This window comes from Lissotriton helveticus, chromosome 10 (genome assembly GCF_964261635.1).
Source record: "Lissotriton helveticus chromosome 10, aLisHel1.1, whole genome shotgun sequence".
Lineage (NCBI taxonomy): Eukaryota > Metazoa > Chordata > Amphibia > Caudata > Salamandridae > Lissotriton > Lissotriton helveticus.
In genome coordinates this window covers 152,850,380-152,859,733 of record NC_136071.1, presented here as the reverse complement: position 1 = coordinate 152,859,733, position 9,354 = coordinate 152,850,380, and positions in this window count along the sequence as shown.

The window sequence follows — 9,354 nt, the reverse complement described above, 5'->3', positions numbered from 1 at the left end:
AATAGGGCCTCGTTGGCGTGATGACGTCAGTGCCGCCCCTTTTTTCCGTGCCCCCGAAGCACACGGACGGGCCGACATAAACAAGTGCAGTATACACCGTACACAGTATTTGAACCAACACACCTAGTATGAAGAAAACTCAAAAGCTAAACATAATTAAACATTTCCATTGGAAAATACATCATAAACACTTACAGGTATAGAAGAGTGGACAACGGGGAGGCAGGTGGGCATGTGAGCAATCCACAGGCAGATACTGTATCCACCAGAAAAATTGTTACCGAAGGTAAGTAACTTGTTCTTCTGATGGATACATCTGCCAGTGGATTCCTCACCTTGTGAATAGAATCCCACAGGAGTCCCCACTCCTGGAGGAGGGTGTCCACTCTTCTATACCAGAAAATCCTAGAGGACAGAGCGCGCAAAGTGGCCGTCCCTCCTCACTTCAGAATCTAAGCAGTAGTGCTTCGCGAAAGTGTGGAGGGAGGCCCAAGTAGCCGCTTTGCAAATGTCCTCTACAGGCACACCTCTAGACAAAGCAGATGTAGAAGACTTTGGTCTAGTAGAGTGAGCTCTAATACCCTCTGGAGGTTCCTTACCAGCTAGTTCGTAGCAGATCTTAATGCACAAGATAATCCATCTTGAAATTGTGCGCTTGTGCACCGCTCTTCCCTTTCTGCAGCCAGCAAATCCGACAAAAAGCTGGTCGTCCACACGATAGTCTTTAGTCCTATTGAGATAGAAGCTCACCGCCCTCTTAGGGTCCAGACTGTGAAGCCGCTCCTCCTACTTGGAAGGGGGAGGGGGAGGATAGAAAGTAAGAAGGGTAATAGACTGCCCCAGATGGAAAGGAGTTACCACCTTAGGCAGAAAAGCGGCCCTGGTCCTTAGTACTATTCTTTCCACATGAATAGTCAAGAATGGGGGTTTCGAACTTAGAGCTTGAAGCTCACTTACCCTCCTTGCCGAGGTAATTGCTACCAGAAAAACTGTCTTAAAGGACAGTAACCTCATGGGACACTTGTGCAAAAGTTCAAAGGGTGAACCCATCAAGTAGCTCAACACAAGATTTAAATCCCATTGAGGCACGACAAAAGGAGTAGGAGGGAATTTGTTGGTAAGACTTTTATGGAATCGTAACACAATAGGTGACTTAAACAAAGACGGTTGGTCCGGCAAACAGAGAAATGCCGACAAGGCCGATAAATAACCTTGTACAGTTGCCACAGCAAAATCCTGCTGGGCCAAAGAAAGAGCAAACCGAAGTATATTGGACAAACAAGCTCTTAAAGGGTCAAGAGAATTCTGTCCACACCATGAAACAAATTTAGACCATCTATAAGAATAAATTGACTTGGTGGAAAGCCGCCCGGCAGGAAGAATAACATCCACCACGTCAGGCGGGAGAGAAAAAGAACTCAGGTCGCCCGTTCAATCTCCATATTTAAGAAAAACAATGGTTCAATGGTGTCCTGGATAGGTCCTAAGGAACTAAAGCATATAATTAAATCACGCTTGGGAGCTGAATATGTAGGGAGACATATAGACAGTCATTTATTTTCAACTCTTAACATGTACGAAGGTGTTTCAGATGCTCACATGAGTGACAAGGTGCATAACGTGACATAAGTGAACAAAGTGAAACATAACAAGATGTCGCATAACAACAAGGTATAGTCCACAAAGCTATATACAATGGGGTGGGGGCATTTCCTTGGATGGGTCGACGACGTTTCGATCTATTATAATTTTAGATCATCATCAGGACTGGGGAGCTTCCTGAAACTGCAATAAGGTAAGTAAGATTAGCAATTGGCCCTACATAATGCATTTTTAACGCAGTGATTTTATGTGCTCCCAGTGGCATGATGAATTTACTTACATGCACAATTATCTTTAATAGGAAGTCTATTTGGCGCTAACCTGGAAACCGTGTACTGACGCGCTGGGTCATATTTACATTGGTGATGAGGTCTACTAAGTGCGTGATATCAAGCTCTCTAATTGTTCTAAGAACTTACTTTTGTATCTAACAAATATCCAAGCTATTTCGGGCGCGAGAGACACTGCAGTCTTGAGAAGTACTAGTTTCAGTGATTTATTCTAAAGAGAGATATAGTATGATTAGTAAGGGAACAAATTTCATTGCATGAATTATTCTTATCTATTATATGAGACTTACTCATTTTGCCATTTTTTTGATGTCCCACCTCGTGGGTTTCTTAACGATGCTCGGCGTGGGAGAATTATGGTAGTTCTGTAATGTAGGAGGTTAGGGAATTAGCTCTATGAAAAGTTAAGAAGTCGCTTTATCGGGGGATAAGGATGCATATTCTTTTACAGTTAGATCGAGCTACTATCTAGCTTACTTGTGCTCATTCATTAGGTTGTCCTCATTCAAGTGGATTGGAACAAGGGAATGATGGACGGGTGCAATTCCCGGTAAAAAATTATAACATAGAGAAATGGGGATTATAAATATATTAAGCATGCGTCGGGATTTTTTTGTGCTGAGGGGATCGGGCGTTAGTGAAAGGGGGGTAGGTCTAATACCAGAGCTTGATCGTGATATGGCTCTTAGGAAAGAGCGTGTGCTGGCCTGAGTTGCAGATGTGACGCATTATATGCTAAAGGGAGTGAACTGCAACTGTATTAAAAAAACGGGTAAAACCATAATTACCAGGGTCCTATTTGTGGTCCTGCCGGGAGCTGGGGAAGATCGAAAAAAAGCTAAATTAAAATCACTGGTAGGTAAAGGCACGGCATGTTACCCAGCTAGGGATTACACTTACTTAATCTGTTTAGTCCGTGGCTGAGATCGGGGGTCTGAGTTCCTCGCTGTTCTCGCGTCTGTGGTCGGGCGAGGCATGCTGTATTTAATTTACTTCCGGGCACGTGACGGCGCATGCGCGGGGTTCCTGGCAGTCGCGCATGTGCGTGGGATGCCTGTCATCTTGTAGTTCACTCGGCAAATATCGTATTGTGCATCTGCTCTGCAGAGACAGTAGTCATGAAGACTGGTAGTGTCTAAAAGCCTCTACCATGTTGGTTTATGCAAAATATAGAGCTATTAGTACTATAACCGTGTATAGAGTCAGCTAAGGTGGTTATAAACCAAAAAATGTATTTATATCTTTATATAACGAACTAATGGTGGGGCTTGGCTGTGTCTTAACCATCCTGGCGAAATGACCACCAGTTTTTTTGAATACAAAGGGTAAGGCCTTTCTGACTTAGATGGACCTGTGGGTGGTGAGAGTCATTAAATTAGGTTGAAAAAACATAAGTCATAGGGTATACAGTATTCAATACATATAAAAGTAAAAACCTGTATAACAAGAAAGACAGTAGTACATTATTCAACAAAGTCGCCATCCGGCGAGAGGCAGTGCATGTAGGTAGTATATACTACAGAAGTTCTGATCCAGTATAAGGTTGTACTCAAGTACATGTATTCCACTCATCAAGAGTGTTGAGTCCTTTCTCAATAGTCTTGCAATTGTAAATCCATTTGCATTCCAAACAGTTCAGGGTGATTTGCTGATTGCCTCCCCTCGCATTTGGTATCAGTTTGTCAATCACCTGCCACTTTAAATCATTTTCTGAGTGTCCATGTTCGAGGTAGTTTTCCACGAGCGGTGCAGTTGTTACTTACCAACGGATTCTGCTCCTGTGCTGCGAGATCCATGTTTTTACTTGCTGGGTCGTTTGGCCAATGTAGAGCAGTTTACAGGGGCACTCAATGCAGTAAATGATGTTTTTCGAATTACAGTTCGTGAAGAATTTTAGTATGTGCTTACAACTCTCATACTCAAAAACTTTAGTGTTACAGTTAAATTTGCATGCCATGCAGTGATTACACTTATAGTGTCCTAAGATGGGCGGTAGATTGAGACATGCCTCAATTGTGTTATTTCTACTAGACGCAATCGCTGCTCTAACCAGATGATCTTTCAAGTTACGTCCTCTTTTGAAAGAGAAAAGTGGGGACCCTGTGTTGAGTTCCAATGGGTCCAGTACAGACCAATGTTTTTAACTAGTTTGGATAGTTTATTGCTAACTGTACTGAATGTTGTAACAGAGGTAATTCTAGACAATGTCTTTTTTGGTTGTGGTTCAAGCAGGTGTTCCCTGTGCGTGTACCAGGCCCTTTTCATGGCCCTTCTCACTAGTTTTCTAGGGTACCCCCTGGTAGTTAGCTTCTTGCATAAGATTTCAGCCTCTAGGAAGAAGTCATTTTTGAATTTACAGTTTCTTCTGATCCTCAGAAACTGGCCATATGGGAGGCCATCCCTGAGTGCCCTAGGGTGAGGGCTGTGGTATTCGAGCAAGGTGTTAGGCTCGGTCGCTTTTCTGAACAGGGTGGTGTATAGTTGTTCATCCATGCATTTAATTGTGACATCTAGGTAATCTACTTGATGTTTGTCATAGATAAAGGTGAATTTAAGATCAGGCTGACTAGTGTTGAGCCATTCACAGAATTCTTGCAGTGTGTTCTCATCTCCGCCCCAGATCATAAGGACATCGTTGATGTACCTACGCCATGGACAGATTTTGTCACGGTAGGGGTTTATACTGTTGAGAATGATGTTGGACTCTAGGTCATCCGCAAACAGAATGGCAAAGTTGGGGGCAAAAATTGCCCTCATGGATGTGCCCTTGCACTGTCTATAGTACGTGTTTTTGAATAAAAAATAATTCTTCGTTAGGGAAATCTCAAGCAGACTGATTATAAAGTCAGTCGGGACTCGGTGGGGTGCTGGACGATTGTTAAGGTGTTTTTGGATCACAGCAATCCCTTTCTGTTGCGGAATATTTGTATACAGTGACTCTATGTCAAGAGTGACAAGGAGTTCGCTGTCAATCTCCAGGCATGAAGGTGTAAGCTCTGGAGGTGGGGATGTAGAACCTGCCCCTGCGACTGCGAGAGGAGATTTACCCTGAAAGGGAGACGGAGCGGCGGGCACGAGGAGAGGTGGAGAAGATCTGTGTACCACACCCTTCTTGGCCAATCCGGGGCGATCAATATGACTTGGGCCCGGTCTTGGCGAATCTTCCTCAGAACCCGAGGAATCAAGGGTATGGGAGGAAACGCGTAAAGGAGTTGTGAACCCCAACTCAACTGAAACGCGTCCCCCAAAGCTCCCTGCATTGGATACTGGAGACTGCAGAATGGCGGGCAGGGAGCGTTCTCGTGAGTGACGAACAGGTCCACCTAAGGAGTTCCCAACGTCCGAAAGACATGACGAACCACCTCCGGATGAAGCCTCCACTCGTGGTCGGCCGAGAACTGCCGACAGAGACTGTCTGCACGTACGTTCAGAACTCCGGCCAGATGATTTGCCATCAGACAAATCTGATGGTCCTGAACCCAGGACCAGAGACGCAGAACCTCTCTGCAGAGACACTGCGACCCTACTCCTCCCTGTTTGTTGACATACCACTTTGCGGTAGTGTTGTCTGTCAGGACTTGAACCGACTGACCGCGAAGGGAAGGGAGGAAGGCCTTGAGCTCCAGAAGGTTGATATGAAGCAACCTTTCCTCCGGAGACCAAAGACCCTTGATCTCCAGATCCCCCAGATGAGCACCCAACCCTAGAGTGGATGCATCCGTTATCACTGTGGCAACCGATGGAGGAAGATGGAAAGGCCTTCCTTGAGACAGATTGCCTTCCACGCTCCACCAAGACAGATCCACTGCAGCTTCTCTGGAGATCCTCACTGACTCCCTGAGATCACCGTTGTGCTGATACCACTGCCTGCGGAGTCACCACTGGAGCGCCCTCATGTGACAGCATGCATGGTTGACCAACAGAATGCAGGAAGCCATCAGACCGAGCAGACGGAGGACCTTCAGGACTGGAACAACCGCTCCATTGTAAAACAAGGGAATCATTTCCTGAATGTCGAGAATCCTTTGAGGCGGAGGGAATGCACGACAGACAGTAGTGTCCAGTACTGCCACTATAAACAGGTTGCGCTGTGAGGGCACCAGGTGAGACTTGGGTACATTTATCGAAAACCCCAACCTGTACAACAACTGAGTTGTCACTTGCAGATGATGGCAACCCCTCTCTGGCGACTCCGCTTTGATCAGCCAATCGTCCAGATAGGGAAAAATCGGAATCCCCGATCTTCTGAGATGGGCTGCCACCACTGCCATCACCTTGGTGAAGACCCAAGGTGCAGTAGTAAGTCCAAACGGAAGGACCGCAAACTGATAATGTTGCGAACCCACCGTGAAACGGAGATACTTTCTGTGTGACTTCAGGATGGGAATATGAAAATACGCATCCTGCAAGTCGATCGACACCATCCAATCTTCTTCCAGCAGCGCCTGAAGAACCTGCGCAAGGGTAAGCATCTTGAACTTCTCTTGCTTCAGATAAAGATTCAAGGCCCTGAGATCCAGAATTGGATGTAACCTGCCATCCTTCTTGGGAATCAGGAAATACCGGGAGTAGCATCCCTGACCCCTTATCTGCTCCGGAACCACCTCTCTCGCATCATTCTTTAGCAAGGTCAGAACTTCCTCCTGTAGGAGATGAAGATGCTCTTCTGAGCAAGCCCCTTGGCAAGGAGGGTAATTTGGAGGGAATTCCCGAAAAAGAAGAGCATACCCATTTTCCACAAGATTGAGAACCCAAAGGTCTGTAGTGACCGATTCCCAATCCTGTAGAAAATAGGTAAGCCAACCCCCTACAGGACCATCATGATCCGGAATGGGGAATCTAGGGCTGCTTTGCTGCGGTGTTAGGAGGGGAGGTAGAGGAAGAGGAGGAGGAGGGCTGACGGCCTCGTGGACGACCTCTACTTTTTCCCCTATATGACTTGTACGGAGTATTCTGTTGCTGTTGTTGTTGCTGCTGATGAGGTTGGCCATATGAACGAAAGGATGACTTCCCAAATCCTCTGTATTTACGAAAAGAACCTCTAGGCTGAGCTTGTAAGCCAAGTGATTTTGCCGTATCCCTACTCTCCTTAAACCTCTCTAGGGCAGTGTCCGCTTTCTTACCAAACAGTCCTGAACCATCGAATGGTAAGTCCAACAGAGTAGCTTGCACATCTGTCGAAAAGTCCGTAGACTTCAACCAAGCACCCCTTTTTGCAGCCACTGCAGAACCCATAATCCTTGCCACCGAGTCAGCTCTATCTAGGCCACTCTGAATGACTTGACGTGCAGCAGCCTGGGTATCCTTCCTGAAAGTGTTTCCTGTCTTCATCAGACAGTTTAGGCAGAAACTGTTTTGAGGAGTCCATCAAGGCATGAATATACCTTCCCATCAAGCAGGTTGCATTTGTAGACTTCAACGCCATGCTTGCAGAGGAAAATACCTTTTTGGCAGACTGGTCAATCCGCTTAGACTCCCTCTCAGCTAGAACCTGAGCGAAAGCTCCTGAAGACCTCTTTGAGCATGCTGCTTGAACCACTAGGCTTTCAGGTAAAGGGTGAGCAGATAAAAACTCCGGGTCACTGGGCGCCACTCTATATCTCCGTGCAATAGACCTGGAGACTGCAGGCGCAGACAAAGGTTTCTTCCAAACCTCTAGCAGAGGTTCAAGAATTGCCTCATTGAAAGGCAAAAGAGGCTCAACAACTGAAGAAGGCGAATGTAATACCTCTGTCAAAATATTAGATTTGAACTCAGTGGTAGGGAGCGTAATGTCCAATAATTCAGCCGCCTTTCTTACAACCACATGATATGGGGCTATATCTTCTGATGGAGCATCTGAGCCAGGAGAAAACTCCCATTCAGGGGTGACATCAAGACCACTGGCATCCCTTAATTCAGCAAAGAAGTCCTCTGACTCAGGAATCTCACCTTCTTCCACCTCCTGTTGATAACGCTCCTCTTCTAAGACCCTTTGGGCCTCCCTCCTGGAGCGAATCCTTGGCACAGGCGTCGACGGGTCCATAACCGACTCCATCGGATTCAGGACCGGTGTCGAACACAGCTCTGACGGCACTGGTTGTGCCGAAGGAGGCCGAACAGACGGTGCCGGTCAAGTTTGGAACGGCGCCGGGAAATTCCAAGACGGCGCCGTCGGAAGAAAGGGCATAAAAGGGGCCTGGGCATAAGCCTGAAGAACCCCCAAATTGTAAGCTAATGGACCCAATGGACCCGTAGGTGCACCAGAGGGGTACATAGCCCTTGCATATACCCCATACATAGCATTAAGGTAATGCGAAGGGTCTTGCCCTGGAGCAGGGAATGGAGGGTAAACTCCTGGCACTGCACCCGAAGCCGGAGTTCCTGGAGTCGGGCCAGCCAACGCAGATAACCGAACTTCTTCTGGCTGCTCCTGATCTTGATCTTCCTGTCCAGGATGATCTTCACTCGGATCCAGAGAATGGACCAAATCCTGAGATGGAGCCGGCGTCAGTGAACGACACGGAGAGACTTCAGGTGAAACTACCTTCTCTGGAGAACCCGGATTCGACAGTGATAGAGAGATATGATCTTTTCTGTGACGTCGGGGCGAGGTCGACCTCGGCGCCGGTTCCTTATCAGAACGATGTCTTGAAGAGTGCTTCTTCTTCTTATGTCTGTTCGACTTCGAGTGTCCCGACGTCGACTTCGAGCCCGATCTGGACTCGACCTCGACCTCGATCTTCTCTTACTAGCTTTTTTATTCTTCTCCATCTTGGCCATAAAAAGCTTTGCCTCCCTTTCTTTCAATGCCTTCGGGTTCATCTTCCTGCAGCTCGGACATCCATCGACGTCATGATCGGAAGACAAGCACCACACACAGTCTTCATGCGGGTCAGTGATGGACATCTGCTTACCGCACTCCCTGCAGGGCTTAAAAACAGATTTTCTCCCAGACATTGTCAAAAGAATCAAGAGGAACAGATGAAAACAGCAAGAAATACAAAGTTACTATGGAGAGTCCCAAAGAAACCGTTGGCGTCAACGGCGCGGAAAAAAGGGAACTGACGTCATCACGCCGACGAGGCCTTATTATGGATCCAGTGATGTCAGCGGGGTCGCGAGCGGAGTCGTACCCTCTGTGACGTCGTCCATGACCTCGCCGGCGTGAAGAGCTACAAAAAATTCCGAATGGCTGCTGCGCAGGGGATATTCACAAGGTGAGGAATCCACTGGCAGATGTATCCATCAGAATGGTCTGGCAAAGTAATGTGTTTGCTGTTTGCTAAAGGCTGCTGGTTTCCTCTTCCGCTTTTGGATTGCCTCTTCTGCTGACAGAATGGTTGCTTCCACTACAGAGGGCGCTGTTGTTGTTGCTGCTTTTGCTTGTAATATGTCAACTCACCGCTGCTGATACTGCCCTACTGTAAGCCTTGATCTGCACATTGGGGATCTTTCATCCACTTCTATATCTGTATTTATT